At 39.2% G+C, this 17,235-nt stretch overlaps 1 protein-coding gene across 7 annotated transcripts in view; it reads left to right on the forward strand.

Annotated features, from left to right (window-relative positions):
- Window positions 1-17,235, forward strand: part of dlgap4b (discs, large (Drosophila) homolog-associated protein 4b) — a 102,125-nt gene that overhangs the window by 30,855 nt on the left and 54,035 nt on the right. The gene's annotated exons all lie outside the window — the stretch shown is intronic.

Consider the following 17,235-nt stretch of genomic DNA (forward strand, 5'->3'; position numbering starts at 1 on the left):
CCCATTCATCAGGGCACACTGGAAAACATCAAAGGGTGAAAGTTTAAAAACTTAATTTCTTTATAGTCTGGAAACAAAAAAACCTCTTTAATAAATGTTTGAACAAATGCTGACCTCTACAAATATTGATTGGATCAATATTACCTCAAATAAAACCACTCAGTGGGGAGCAATGACACATGGACAAGCATCTGAGAGCATATAGCTATTTACTTCCTGTTAGCGATGGTCATTGGAGACCTCATGCTGTAACACTGAGCATGAGTAGAAATGTTAACCTATAAAACCATATACAGACTTTTGGCAATAACTTTTAACTGATCCCTTTACACATTTGAAGTTTGATCAAAGGTGGTATCAGTAGTCTTCTCATAATGGAAAAACAACCCAGACAGTTTGCATTATCCAATGAAAAGCCAATACATGTCTTTTATATTTGAGCTAAATGACTAAAATCTACCTTTACCCAGTTGACATAAGCCTTTTGTCTTATTATTTACAACACCACCATCTTGTATTAACATATTAGTTCACTTAAAGTGCCTCCCTGCTCTCCCTTTAGTGCTCTCATAGGATTTGAGTTGGCATTTCCATAAGTAGATCACCCAGATGTTCCCGGCAGCACTATTAACTGCTGTTAATATTTGTATGTAAATGCATATTTTTTACAAACAAATTGCCGTCAGCAGCACCATCATACATCATATTCCATTGAGTGTTAATTAGCTATTAAAAATCACGTGTGTTGCTGATAATGAACAATGGCCTTGAGTTGCATTGACGACACATTGTAAGATGTGAAGTGTAGCAGAGCATATGCATAAAACATATCATTTGAAATTCAAATGATTATTGCCATAAATAAATGCTTGCTAATTATGCAGTTTCTGTCTGTCTCAGATAGAGTGTAGGCTTCTATATAGCACTGTATGTGTAAAGAATGACAGCACGTAAGACAGGCCAGAGCAAAAGGCGTTTATATAATTGTTTAAATTAAACATAAGAGCATCAAATATTTGTGATTTTAAACCAACCTTGCTGTCAGCATGCAGATTTTCTTTTGTTCTTCTTCAGAGTAATACTCGAGCATGACACTGACAACCAAGACGATCCATCAAAATATCTGCTGTAAATTCATAAGCAAGGAAGAACATATCCTGATATTCCTTTTTCCCTCAAGCTTTTGTCATCAGATTGCTTGCTTTGTATCACAACAGTCTAAAAACCCTAAAATACTTAATGATCTAAAAGGGTAAAAAGCATTTTTACATGATAAATCACAGTTCAATGTTTAATCGGGTATTGCAATTATTTTAGTAACAAACCATAGCTAATATATTATTTTTTAATTCCAGCACTATTGGATGATTTACATAAACATCTGGGAAGTCATAATATTTCGGGGACAAATAGTAAATGTGTATAGCCTTATGTACACCCTCTGCTGTATTGCCAAGGATACTTCACTTTATGTGAGACTTTCTACTCGATTTCTCCTCTGCTTCTAACATGAATTTGATTATTCCACAGTAGTTTGTGAATCAGGAATCCTGTGTCACAGCTGTACCACAGGCCAAACGCCGAGGCTACAGTTCTGCAGGGGATTTCTCTCTCTTTTACCCCTCATTAAAACACTTTGTTCTATTCATTTGCATAGAGGCTTTGGATGGACTTTAATGAACTCCTCATGCAAGATAGGTTCATAAAACATGTTTCCAGAGTGCTAATTATACCAAAAGAATGCTGACTCTATGGAAGAAATGTATATTAGATGTAAAATGCTTTGTGTAAAATGTGTTTCTTCTCGTGATTACTGGCCCGTACCCTGGAACAGTGAGTCATTAGATATTGACGGCTGTTTTATGGGTTGTTCTTTTGCCTCATGTGCGGGTCTCCACTGGGGAAAGAAGAGATAATGTCTGACTGCAAACTCAGTTCAGCGTTATAGTGTTTAGTGCTGCAACAATCAATAATTTTCATTGTCAATTATTCTGCCAATTACTTTCTACATTTATCGATAAACAATTTGGTCTTTAAGAGGTTGGAAAACTGTGAAAAGTGTCCATCCAAGGTTCTCAAAGTCCAAGGTGATGTCTTTCAATGTCTGCTTTCAAGTCCAAAACCCAAAGACAGTCGGTTTAATATGACATTAAACAGAAACATTAGACATATTTGAAAGGAGAAGAGCATTTTCTGCCATTTCTGAAACATTACTTTAACAACTTATTAAATTAACTAACTAATAGGCATTTTTTCTGTTGATCAATTAGTCAATAATAGTTGCTTGCTTAAGATAAAGCACCTAAAAATACGTTATCATGGTACGTGCTGTATTAGAACAACTGTGTTGTGTCACCATATTAACAAACTATACAGGCTTATTCGTGTCATTTGGCTCACATTTGCTCACTCTCCACTGACTCTCCGCTGTGTGTGTGTGTGTGTGTGTGTGTGTGTGTGTGTGTGTGTGTGTGTGTGTGTGTGTGTGTGTGTGTGTGGTGTGTGTGTGTGTGTGTGTGTGTGTGTGTGTGTGTGTGTGTGTGTGTGTGTGTGTGTGTGTGTGTGTGTGTGTGTGTGTGTGTGTGTGTGTGTGTGTGTGTGTGTGTGTGTGTGTGTGTGTGTGTGTGTGTGTGTGTGTGTGTGTGTGTGTGTGTGTGTGTGTGTGTGTGTGTGTCCAGTTTGTGTAGGCATTGCATTAACAAGCTTTAATCCTCTGCATGGCTTATTGGATCCAAATCCCTCCAAAGCTTTTAAAGCTCCTGCCTTTTCATTTCTGTGTCTCTGTCTACCTATCATTCCATCAGACAGTGAGGGAAGCTGATGTTACCTTCTCTGTACTTTTCAAATCAGGCTTTGGTGTCAAAGCATCTTCTCCCTGTCATACTTAAACCATATTTGAGGATTGTTGCATGGGGTTGTTGTATTTTCCAATTTGGCATTTGAGTCATGGGTTTCAAATTGATTGAATGTGAAATGGCAAAAACAGTCCACAGATATTTCATACAACCCAATGGCAGACATGAACAACACCTATGAAGTCAGCTGATAAATAAACTGAACTGTATTGTTTTTATATCGTAAGCGACTTCACTATCTGAATTGTATCGCTCTTGACTTACAGCTGACACTTTATCTGTCAGCATTTCCTAGAAAACTTCGTTATAAAGCTACTAGAGAAAAATCCATTTAAAGCGTCACTCTGTCCAACTAGGTTGAGGACAGCTGACTGTGACTCCCTGATTTCACCGTCTCTCCATCCATTGCTTTGTCTATGAAGGGATTGGAGCAAAAATAGAAATTAAACATTACAAAGGACTATTTCTTGCTTCCATCTACAGTATTTTGGCAGATGATCATAGAAGATGTAATTCTCTTCTGTTCCTTCCTCTCTCTTTCTCTTTATTAGAAATGTCTGATCTTGGTTAAGAGTGTTTCTGAGACTAAATGAATATCAGGGTTAATGTGCCTATTATTAACATGTGGGTTCTATTTTTAATAACCTCAAGACCACTCGCTGGTCTTCAATATCCAGTTCCACATGATGTAACCTAATTAATGTGACAGAGACAGATGCTTTAATTTCTTACACGGGATCTCGTTCCAGATAATGTTTGAAGAGATAGATTATATATCAGCATTTAGCAGAAAGGTAACCGAGAAAATACCTTATGAGATTATCCATACAACGCCAAGACCTGTTATAGGGCAACTGTATTGTACATCCACAGTTTAATTAATGAAAAAGTAATTGAATCTTGCAGGTAGTGAGAATACTGAATATATTGAACTGCATGTTGTTAATTTATTAGTGTTTCCATGCTTGTGTGGATTCAAGGTGCAAAATCAAATCCTGCATATTACATGTGCACCCTGATATTCTTACCACCTCATTTTGGGGAGAAATCATTTCAAGGGTGCTGATGAAGTTCCATTGTGAAGGTCATTATTTCCACTCTTGTAATTTATTAATAAGCTCGGGCTAATCTGCCATAGTCGCTTACTTTTATGGATATTCTTACAAATGCTCTACCTGTTATTTTTAGCCCTATTGAGCAGTGCAGTCAAGGAGAAAAATAAGTTATATTTCACATTGAAATTCAAGCTTGAAGCATACCCTGTCACATCAACCATTAAACTAGCTTCTCACACTGTATGAGATGTCCTCAGCACTGTAGTGAAACTGCATCGGATGCACTTCATCACAGTGAAGGTGGTTTGGAAACTGCAGGCCTTTTCTCCAGGTTTTTTTTTCTCAAACATGTTGCTGTTGTTGTCCTGATTGCCTGTCTTACATGACAACTCGCATGCATAATTCATCGAGGAGTTTTCAATGCATGTAATGACAGCAAGTTGTAGAGGAAAGCACTACGACTTAACATGTAAGAGCCAGTGACAGCAGAAGCCATATGCTGTCATTTTGACTGACTACCTCCTCTGTGTGAATCTCTCTCCATGACGTCTCAATCCTAGAAAAACGTCCTTTCTCATTGCTCCTTCGTCACTCAGCACGATACATTCTTGCCCCTTTTTTTCTTTTCTTTATATCTACTGACTGCTCTTTATTATTCCCGCCAATCTGAAAGGCCATCTGGTCCTCTGTCCTCTGCAGTATCTTTTGCTATCTGAATCCATTTGACAAAAGATTAATAGAAGGAACCTCTGACAGATAGAAGCTGCCCATTTCAATAGGGATCATTGGGGAGGAGATACGTGTAGTGCTGGTCGTGAGCAGATGAGAGTTTTCTTAAATGTTTTCCTCTCAACAATGACAGCTCACCTGGCCATTTGAAATGATTCAGAGTTTTAAAAAACTAACTATTTATCATATTTGATTTGAAATATTACGTTGAGAGAAAAAGGCCTAACTCTAATCACTCTGACGTTAGGTCGTCATGTAGACATAATGCACAATTGTGACCCCTTTGATCCTACAATGTCAGACTAGACAACAATTATATTTAAACCGCCCAGATGTTCAAATGTCCCTGACCTAATCTGTGGTCAGATTAACACGGTGCCAGGTGGATTGCTGAAAAAGCTGATTGGTTTGAGATCAGCTGTGATTTGTGAGATGATGAGTATCAATGTCAATGCATATGATTGAGGAATGAGTTGTGGACAAATACTGACATATTCATGTAGACTGTATGTTGTATTTAAAAGAGTATTATAATGAGTTCTGTATGTATTTACAGCAGTAGGTGAAGTGGTATAGGTTATGTAGTGATGTGCCACTGTCCTTAGAGGGATACTTGAGAACTGCTGTAGTGTGTATCGTGGCGGCCACTCGACTTTGGCTTCCTCAGAGAGTGCCCACGTTCAACTGTATGCAAAAAATTACTCCAACAACCAAAATCAATCAATTACAGTGAAGAATTAGCAGAATAAGAATCTCTCAGAACATTAGGAGGCATGTTTTAATGCAACTGAATATCCGAGAAAATACTGTTATTCTTTAATTATGTTTTATTTGAAAGCAACATTTCCTACACACTGCTTGTTACAATCCTGAATATGTCTACTTCTTGTTCACAGTTTTACAGTTTCAGGCTTGCATTTTGTGGCGGTCTTCACCCAATTGTTATATTTTTATGAGCCATATTGTTGTTCACCCTCCTCTCTGTGCCCTCCTAGTCTCTGCAATAAAGCATGCAGTTCTCAACAAAAGTTTTATTACATCACACTCACAACACATCCTCTGCCATATTACCATGAAGAATTGACATTTAAACCCAGCGCTAGCACTTCTTATTCATGACATAACACACACCCTTTGGCCAAGCTCTCTACCCAGGTGAATGACACACAACAGCAATGTGATGATTCAAGCATGATGTTAACATTTAGCCTTTTTCTGTGTGTGTTTGCCCAATTATAGTTTCTACCCCTCAAGTCACATTATGTTCTTTTAATTTTCTCTCACTCATCTTTCAACCTCTTCTCACCCTCCACTCGCATGTTCTTTTTCTAGCCAAACCAATTTCTCTCGCGTGCTAATTAACAAGGTTGGCCTCAATTAAAGAATAATTGCACCATATAGAAAACCAAACACACATCGTAGCATCCTTTTATTTCTAATCCTCCTGAGAAGACCCATTACTATCACTGAACAAAATGGTTGTTTTGGCTGTGATTTATACAAGATGCATTTTTTGTGTGGGTAACGAAAGGATCCTTGTTCATGCAGAGGAAAATGCTACCAAGTGCTATCAAGACAAGAGATTTTTTAGCCAGTTATTGTAAAAATAATAAAGGTATTTTAAACTACTACTAGCATACATTCACACCATTATTGTCAAAAATTATAAAAAATAGAGCAACAAAAACAGCTCATCTTTCCTCAGCCATTCACTCCTTTCAACATCTTGAAAACAGGCCGTTTTGGGACAAGAGCCTTTGGGTAGCTTGCCTTTTTATAATGAGACTCTCTGATACAGTGTCTGGACTATTTCTGCTGGAGAACTGTCGTATAACAAATTTTTCTCATCTTGTTTGGATTTTCTTTTCTTCCATCTCAGCAAAAGCGACGACATGCGTTTTCCTGACTCTAAACCAGAAATACAGCTTAGTGATCGCCAATGTTAGTGTGAATAAACTGATTTCTGTTGTACATGTTGTAAATATGTTCTCAAAAAGAGCAGACCTGGTCGCCCTATTTGTTTATCTTCTCTTTTCTCCTGTTTATGTTGGGGTGGAAGCTGTATTCTAAGTTAGTTTTTGTTCATTATTATTGCCGTACTCTCCGTGAGAAGTTGAGAAAATGGGTTTGTTACTGTAAACCGGTCGGCAGAAAGGTTTTGCTGACAAAAATATAGCCAGAGGGCGTAATATGAGTGCGATTTCACAAAACCTTATTTATTGATATGTTAAAAATGTAAGATGAAGCATTGCTTTTGAAAAAGCTCAGACAAACCAACCCGGTTTAGGAATAAAAAACATTGCCTTTTGGCCGTGTTATAATTGCAATTTCTGTCATAGTTAACCCAATTGACAAGGAAATAAATCCCAATGAAAAAAGCGCCTGTTTTTACATAAATTGTTTTTTTATTATAACTTTTCTTCATAGTGTACTTTTTGTTGCTTAAGGACACTGACCTATCCCTTATCCCCTCACTTATCTCTCACATTGACCATTATTTATTCAATGATTTCTCTTGGCAAGCACGTACTGTATATTCTACTGGTCTATAAACACAAGCATTGTTAGGCTGGTAACAGAAAAGAATGATGAGCGTGGCCTCAAGGCCGTGAAGGCTTTTCCTTGGTATTTCCAGCTCATTAATATGTTAATGTCCTTGAGTTCTACTTGCTTACCATGCATGACATACAGTACAGAGAGGAATGGGGCTGTGTTGCCTCTTTCCTGAAAATTGCAACACCACTGTAAATAAGGTCGTTGGCGACGAGAGAAAACAAATCTATATGATATCTAAGAACAGATGAGGATATATGAATATCAGTATTTTGTGCTGGGGTACTGTATTACTGAAACCTCAGCTCTGTTTTAACGGTGGAAAAACTGAACAGCAGACTCCCACCTCCAACGCCCTTCAGGGAGGCAGGTTTTTACAGGCATTTCTTCTTTTTTAACGAGGAGACAGGGATTGCGCGAGTAATGGGCTTTGTTCTTTGTTGATAATTGAGAGGTGGAGAATATAGTACGCTATACTGTAGTTGTGCTCTGGGCACAAAGCATAGAATATAGGCACTTAGCAGTAAGTAGCAGTGTGAAGTGGCAGTCTCCATATGTTAACAGGTGTGGCGCTTATTAGCACTCCCAGGAGAAAGTGAGATTTAAGATAAAGCAGTTAAAAGTCAGATGGTGAGGCAGTAGCCCGGAGGTTGGACAATGTAAGGGAGGGAAGGCTCATCCTGTAAAATACTTTACCACACACACATGCCTCTTCAACTGTTGTCAAAATGGACAAGTAACAGAACTAGGTGCCGCAGTGGAGCAGAAATGTTTGTTTGTTGATTATTTTGTATCAATCATTGTCCTTTCATTCATGGTTAAAGCAACTGACAGCTTTGTGGTAGTTTATCTGACATCTGTGGGTAGGAACTTGAGCTGTGAAAAGATAGTGCCAATCAAAGTTGTTTGTACTAAAAGTGGGTTTACAACTAAATATGTCAATGCTTTGTTTAAGCTCTTAAGTCTCACAAAAGGGTTACTAACCGCTAACCTGCAGTTAAAAAAACCTTGTGCTGAAATTGTACTGTAACTTTAGTGAGCTATAACTAGCCTGTGAAATAATTAAAGCCAAAGCTCAGAGATGATTTCTAAGGGTTTAAAATGTGTGTTGCAATCTTTTTAGCACACGATGCACAGTTAATCCTCCTGAAGGAGGAAAGGATCAAGATTAACCCCCCACACCTGCCTTCAATGCTAACTTTAGCATTATCAACAACTCTCCTCTGCAATACTTTTCATAAATTGGAGGAGGACTGTTTTGTACCATAAACATATTTAACAGTGTGATAATGGACAGCTTTGCACAAGATTGAACTACATTAACACTGAATACACAGAGGAGCAGCTCATCTGCAAATGTAATCAACAAGCACATTTTCCCAAGAGGTTGACAGTGTATTCCTGTGTGTGCTCTGAGGGTTAGGTTTGCAACCAGGCTAACGTGCGAAAATGGTAAATAGACCCTGAGGGGGGAGGAGATGAGATTAAGGCCACATCAACTGGCCACAACTCCACTTTGGTATCATCAACACGTCACTACACAGGATGTCCACAGGTCAAGCCATAAAACACTCCTGTGCAGGTCATCCTACTAAGAGCTCCTCACAAAAACACATATAATGATTTCCAGCAGTACCAAACCAAGGTCATTGGGTCACTTTCCATTTTTGCAGTCTTGATCCTATTCTCACCTATTTCCTTTCTAACCTTTTAGAGCATACCCCTATCCCTCTCTCTTGTTCCTCTTTAGTTCATCCCTCATTAACTATTTTCTGCATTTGTGACTAACCTCAATTGCAGCATCACATCCCAACCTTCATTAAGCTACAGTTGTCATTGTGGACCCATTAACATGGCGTGCTTGAGCCTTTCCGGGACTGTGACGCGTGACTGTGTCTGGCTTAGGATTTTAAAACCACCTGCTGTCTGCTCCAAATCTGGGATAGATGGTCGGATGGATGGAAATTATAATGACATGGTGAATGATGGGGGAGTGTATGTCGTTATGTTAATGTGTGTGTGTGGTGTTTCGTGTGTTTGTTTTTGTTTTTCTCTGAGCAACAGTTGACCATGACCTCCAGTGGTCGGTTTCAAGGGAATGGAGGAGCACAGCTGATGTTTAGGTCTGTGTGTGGGTTTGTGTGTTTTAATTGTGTGTAAGTTGAGCATCTGGCCTGGCAAAAAAACATGACTGGAGCCTGGAGCGTGCAGTGGACGGGGGCTGTTGTGCACTTCTGCGAAGATGCCCACATCTGTTTTTGTTCCTAAGATACACTGGGAAGTAAATAACAACAAATGCACACAGCAAAAATGTGGTTAACAGATATGACACGTATCATGCAGCCCCTCTTTGGTACGTAAACCTTCTTTGCGTTGGCATGCACTCACACAGCAGTTATAGCTTGTGACATACATATCGTATGCTGCTGATTGCACACCATAGACCTCAGGCAGGGGTCCAACCTGGAGGAAAATAACTGCAAAAATAGCATTCACACACAGACACATACATTCTTGTGCTTAGACCCATGCTTAGCCTCGGACAAATCAAAGCTTTTTCTCTTATCAACGCTGTAGCGAGTTGACCTTGTAGAGGACCAGGGTTGCGATCATAGGTTATAGTAAACAACTCTTATATGCTCTACTTTATTGCATAATGCCAATATGTGTGTTGTGTTTGTTGGATGAACTAGTTGAAAATCATAGATGAGATAAAGACGATTAAGTCAATAGGAATGCCTCAACTGTGTCCAATTGTCCAATCAAAGCCTAACAACCTTAACTAGGCACATTAAGCAAACTTTGTATTTCCCCACCTAAACATAAATGGTGTGCTGTGTTCTTACCCTCTCAACCAAACCAAAATTGCTCTACCTGTCTTTCTCCCCTAATGTAAGCAGCAAAACGTTAGCTTCTCAGGCTAACTAGCTAGCTTAATCCAGTGCGACATCCAAGGTCAGGGTTATTTATTTTTAGGGATGATACTCACAAACCTCATTAGCATCTAGCACATTCACTGTTCAATAATAACCCACTGTGTGTTAGCGAGTGCTGAATGTGTCTATGCTAGATTGAAGACTAACGTTAGCGGCTTTGTTGCTCTATTGGATTTTTAAAAGATTAAACTCAATGTACGCAACCAAGCTCACTATTTGAAACAGTGTTACATTTACCAAAAAACACTGATTAGTTTTTATCCTCAACGTTTTTACGTTAAAGTGACCATTAAAACGTTTTGTTATATTAGAGAATATATGGAAATATAAGGATGTACATGTTATATTGTCGCAGAGCCTAAACATATTTAGATATTATTTACGAGCCATATGGCCCAGCCCTAGGTTATATGTCAGTCGAGATTGAGCGCCACATGGTCCTATTCATTTCAGTACTGTCCATGGCCACTGGGCAGATCACTGAGGATAAACAACAGATGTGACTAAATGCTTTTAAGTGTTGGATTCAGTGTCAACTTGTAAAGCAAATCTTAACTTTCACTGCTGTGTGTATCCACTGATCCTCAACAACAGTTAGGTCCAAATATATATTGACAAAGCAAAGAGCTGACATGATAAAACGACCCAATGCTTTTTTGAGTCCACTCTCAAATGTATTTAGGGACAAGACCTAATTCCGACATTGTTTAGCATTGCTGTTAATCTATAGATTTCATTCAGCAACACCCATCAACAATTAACATGGACCTTGTCAGCGTGGGTGCCAGGATGAGACAGATCCTGCATCCCACAGTCATGCAGTCCCCTTCCTCCAGAGAGACACTATGTACTTGGCAGAGCTACTGGTGCGATCACATTCAGTGTCACAGCCACGCAGTCGTATTAAATTTGAGAGGAAGACCGGCAGTAAGGGAAGTATGAGTCAGGCTTGCTTTATAAAAACTCCACAAAAGTTATCACTTCAAGGTTGAGCAGGACCTTTAAGTGGCTGATTTTCTCCATTGTCCCTCCAAGATTAATATAGAAATGAATAAATAGAAATAGAAGAGTGTTAACTGAGATGTGTGATTGTTCTTGGTTGTACTTTGCTGTTACTGTATCTTACTCAAACACGACTCACACCACTTTAGATGTCCTTTTTTTCCATTTTTCTTTATCCTCTTTGCTACCATTTATTCCCTGCTGTGTCTCTGACTTTGTCTCGACAAAGCATTTCGTTGCAGTACATGAGGCCGCTGAGCAAAAGGCAAAGTCCAATCGAGCTGACAGGTCAACTGAACCCAGTGTACTTACAAAGCGGACACTTCAAGGAAAGTGAAAGTGTTGCAGTTTTCATTTTCAAGTTTACCGTTCTAAAACTTTTTGCTGTGGGTGGGAGCTGCCGGCACCTTTTGAGTGATAGATGACTTGATTCACTTAATATCAAAATCCATAAGTGGGGTAGAAGCACTGCGGTAATGAATAGGGTAATGTACATTTGGGACTGGTGCAGTGGGGCTGACATGAGCTGACACACAAAATAACATGTAGTGATGTTTTAGAGTGTGTATTTTTATATAACATTAACATTTTTAAGCTGAAATTATTAAAGGGGACCTATCATGCAAAATGCACTTTTGTACGTCTTTTATACATGAATATGTGTCCCCGGTGTTCCAGGGAACTCACCAAGTGTCAGAAAACACAACCCTCTCTATTTTCCTCCATACCCAAATCTCTAAAAAAGGGGCTGCAACGGATCTGATACAGACTGATCCAGATTTGAACACTTCTATGACATCACAGAAGTGGCGCTACGGCTATTGGGCCAACTCCAATCAGGAGGAGACAGCCACGGCCAAGTATAAATATGCCTTATATAGGTATGGTCCTACACTATATTATTCAAATATAGCATGATAGGTCCACTTTAAACTAGAAGGAAATTCGGAGAGTGCAGACTTCAACCAAGGCCATTCCCATAAGTGAAAATGATGCGTGCATGCACCCTGTGATTCAGATCTGCTCCAACATAAAATTGATTATTCATTCAAATCAGGGCAGTGGTTTTCTGTGATCTTGCTGACAAACAAAGAAACCAAACTGAAAACATAACCCTCATTGGCTGACTTAATAATTTCCCTTGGATATTTCAATTGTATGTCACCATTGGTCAAGAGTATGTTAAGTAAGCATAATGACCTGGAAAGTGTGCATGAAGAAGTAGCAACAGTTTCTGTGATTCACTATAATGTTTGATGACTGGTGTTTCCTGATTGTGGACAGACAGGGTGTGATTGAATGGACTGAGCTTCTTCTCAACACTAACTGTATTAAATAGACTTTTAAAATAACTATTAAAAGCTAGCAATGTATTACTGCTGATCCAAACCATTTTCAATTATTGTTTAAAAAACATGCATTTACAACAGCCCAAACTAGCTTTTATGCAAATGAATGCACACATAATTCATTATTAGTAAATGTACTTGTTGAGCCCTTGTGTTCTGTATAGCGTGCTTTTTAACTACAAAACATTTTCATTTAGCAAAAGATGATTAGGAGTCTTACCACTGTGACCCACAACAGCATACAGTACACAATGTGCAGTGCATATAGAATATTTAACTCTGGGATTATGTAAGATCTCCCTGAAGCTGTATCTGCTCTTCAGCAGAAATGTACCCTTAGGTGAAAACACATGGGCACATCTGATGCATATTACATCTCTCTCTGTCCCTCTTATTTTTACGTCTGTCCATGAAGTTTAACATTCCTCAAAAGTCCCTGAATCAGCCAGGTGTGATGAAGTCTACAGCTGGCCATGTCAGTGGAATTAGAAGCTTCCCTCGTCCCAGTAAAGCTGCTGTGGCAAGATGTAAGCTCCTCAATTGGCTTGGGATTGGTTTGATGGAGACAGGCTCATGTAATAATGTCAAAGTGGTTAAGCCCTGGGGCATCTTTAAAGAGCTTTCAGCTCCCTCACACAGGGAGAAAGACAGGGGAAGGGAGGATAGAAAGAACCAGAGAACGGCGGAGGGTTGAGAGACCTTCTGCTCCTGTTGGAGAATGGAGCAGATGAAAGAGGTGGAGGAAAGACATCTTATTTAGGCTAACTTTAAATACAGCAGCAATGAGGAAGAAGTCCTTCATCCCTTGTACCAGCAAACACACAGCTCGGAGTCAAGAGATGACTAAGCTGTATTTCCGTGCATTCGCCGATGCCTGAGCACCTCTAAAAGCTTCTGGCAGTGTCACAGTAATGTCCCCACTCTTCAAAGGAATCTCCCAACGCCCCTGTGATGTACACTAAGGAGGACTAATAAAGTCTCTGTAGTTATGGTTGACATGTGCATTTCTATTTAACATTTTTAATGTGATGCGTTACATATCTGTGTGCGGTAAGAAGGAAAGCAATCCAGTCGAGTTTAGTTGAGATTCCTTCACAAAGCCTGGACCACAGTAAAGTCTTACAAGGTGGCATAGCTCTCTTTAGGCAAAAAATGGGTTACAACCCACTTTGTTTACCTGCACGAGTCATGTACAGGTAAAATACCAGTACTCATACTGCGCTAAATGTGTCTTCCATCCATGGTAATTGCATTTTTCTCACTTGTGAGTTGTGAGCCTCAGCCAAACTCCCATGAAGTGCACATAGAAGGTTATTAATCAGCCTCGGAGGTCAGAGAAATATGCCAGCTCATCCCAATCTTGTTTTCTCCTTGAATCAGCTAAATCATCTACAACTTCAGCGGGAGAACACATCCTGCTGTGACAGATCTGACTGTAAGTGAGTCGCCTATTCACATCCTGCAGATGAATTACTGACACCCTGAATCGCTTCAGGAAAACGCAGATTCAGACTGACTCTCCCGTCGTTAAGTGAGCATCTCTGCCCGTGAATGACAGCATGCAGGTGAAAACACCAGTCGTCCCGATCCTTCCTCTCTGCAGGTGACGCCAGATTTTTCCCATGACAGGCTGGTATGGTTGTTTGTCACATTAACACGGCTTGACTCAGGATATGAAGTGGAAAATTGAAGGAGAGCCTCAAGCTGGAGCAGTCCTGTTTATTTAAATCACACAAACAGGAATCTGCTGATTTTGCCCAGAGAAGGAAATATGTATGAATAGGGAAACTGACTGGAGTTGCATTAAAAGTGGAGGTTGAGTGTACAGAATAATGTTTGCTTTGATCATGTGAGCTGATCAATGTTGAATGAGGTTATGCGTTAAAATAAACAATGGGGGATTAACATAATTTATGATCTGATAATTATATATAAAACAAAAGTGAATTCATTGTTCTGTCACCTCGGTAGCGGTCAAGTTATCTTTCTTGTTTTGCATCCTTGTCACATTCTTTCCCCTGAACGGTATTTGAAAAATATTAAACTACCTAATTATTTAATTCCAGATTTAATCAGGCAATGCACCGTCTAATGGCTGTAGCAATATGAGACCACCCCGTTATCTGTTGGTTCATTAATGCTTTCTGATTCTCTAATTAGTCTCCATTTACAATTCAGTACAAAATGTACAGACTTGGTAAAAACATAGTGCCTCTTCAGAACAGAATGAGAACTCAGCCTGAGTTGTTCTATTTTTATGTGCGGACTCTCTGTGCAGCCTCAGTGTGGATGTTGTTGTGGCTGATGATGTTACGTCAGACCTGGAACAATCAGAATAACCACAAACGTGTTCAGCCAGTGAATCTCAAACATCAAGAGAGCAAGAAAAGGTAAGTGTAAACCAGATAAAATAATCATTATAATAATATTGATACAAATGTGTTATAATACATCCATTATAGGAACGCACGCACGCACGCACGCACGCACGCACACGCACACACACACACACACACACACACACACACACACACACACAGGATCAAACAAGGACTGATCAAGGCAGGAAATAGCAGACAAACATGACTCAAGGTGAGTAAAATAGCAAAATGCAGAAAAAAAGCCTCACAATAATTAATAAATATGTGCCAAAAAAAGCCATTGCCAGTTTAATCTGTAAACACTCAAAAGCTTAAATTGGAATACATTCTGTTTCCTATCCAATATAATCCTTGTATCTCTTAAGAGTTCTCCCTTTTCTGTGAGAAGCCTTCAACACTTGTTGTAGTCTTGAGCTATTCATCAAATCGTATTCTTAGAAGTTAAATAAATACAACCTAGTTTTGGTCTTTAAAAGGCCTAGTTAATTTGCTCCTCTAGCTCTGTTCAGGATTCCAAGTGAGAATTTGAATAGAAATACAATTAAAGCCACTATGAAGCACTAAACTGCACACAAGCAAGTTCTTCTTCAGTGCAATAAAGCAGACACAGCAAACTTTATTTCATTGTTTTTGGACAAAGATATGTTATTATGTATGGGTGGAGATATCTTAGCTGTGATACATGTCAGCAATGGTTAGGTTGCCTTAAACAGACAATATCAGAATAAATACATTCTGTTGGGAACAATTTATTGCATCATGTTTTACTGTAGTTTGTACTAAAGTAGGGAGCGGGGGAAAGTGTGTCACAAGTGATGACTATGAATGCTTTGGTGGCTAGCATCACTGCAGTGCATCACTGATGTTTTAAGGGTTCCCCTGGGACCGAGTCACGGATGTTGAAATAGAGATCTGTGGCACTTTCCGATTTAGCAAAATAAATCACTCTAGAGAAACAACCATGAAAGTGTCTTCAGGAGTCAACATTTGTCTGGCTTAATGATGTACATCACTAGGAAAAGAAAGTTAGGAATACATAGTGTTTGTGTCATTGTTAATCCAAAGAAGATTCAAACTTCAATGCCTGGTAGGAACAGAGAAAATCATTACAAATGGCCCCAACTTCTCCCTAAAGAAAGTTGTTGTATTTAGGTTCATTTAAATAAATGATTTGGTGAATAGATATATGCTTACATGTCATAAGTGAGTCAGTTCTTTTCACATATTGGCACTCATTTTGGTTCAGGTCCAATGGAGGGGTATGAGCTGTCATTAAAGGATACTTGAAAACAGAGACCTCCCTTATAGATTTCCCTTGCACTGTTCAAATGTCTTTAAAAGAAGCGGGAGACATTGTGTTAAGTGTAATCAAAAGGCATTGAGCAGCATTTCAATGGAAAGGTCTATTTCTATTCAACATTCATCTCATTGTCTATTCTGCAGCTAGAGAACCCAGTGATAATAAGCAGACAACGTGAAGCTTAGGGAATCTGTAACCCTGTGCCTTGAAAAAAGATCAAAAGCTTCACAGTGATGTCTGATTGTTGCCAGAAATGATAAGAGCAGGATTCAACCTTGACAAAGAAGCAGCGCATCCCCCCCATTGAATTCAGATTGTTGGCCTCTGGTACTTGTAAAAATTGCTTATACTAGTTTGGAATATGTGATCCTCTGGTATTCCTACTCTCTTGTTTAAGAATTGCAGCAGGTAGCAGTTAGGTAATATCAGAATACAGTATGTCGGCCAATATGGTACACAAATGTTTGAATACACAATGTTGGCCATAATTAAAAATTAAAACGTAAACATAATTAGAGCGGAAGTTTTGGGGTCATCTTGGGAGCCATATGTGAGAAAATGTAATATCCATCTGTCCAATAGTTGTTGGGATATTTCAGCACACCAACATTGCCATACATACATCCTCATATTATAGCATAATTGCTAATCTTGAGGGTTCATTTGCACGTTTACAACAACTTGGTACACAAGTGGTTATCGTGGCATCCTTCAACAGAACTCCACCAATAAGTATAAGGAGAACTAATACACATTGTGTCTGCTTTTGTTTGTGTATGAGTCCGGTTAGCAGTACAACAGAGGCTTAAGTCTTGATCACCTACTTGCCATCCCCTATATTTCTCTGCTTTGCTGTCACATGGCATCATATCAAATGAATCCATCACCCATTGTGTTGCTAACACCAATACACCAATACAGTTCAGCGATTTCTTCAGCTTCTGATGTCATCAAACAGTCTGCTAGACATTACTTGACACAAGCTTTGACATGTGTGTCAGGTAAGAATCAGGGTGTTTCTCAATCGCGAGTACGCTTGCTTGGCAGCACATGTCTGCCGAGCATCTTGCTTCAG

The sequence above is a fragment of the Trematomus bernacchii genome, unplaced genomic scaffold, assembly GCF_902827165.1.
Source record: "Trematomus bernacchii unplaced genomic scaffold, fTreBer1.1, whole genome shotgun sequence".
Classification (NCBI taxonomy): Eukaryota; Metazoa; Chordata; class Actinopteri; order Perciformes; family Nototheniidae; genus Trematomus; species Trematomus bernacchii.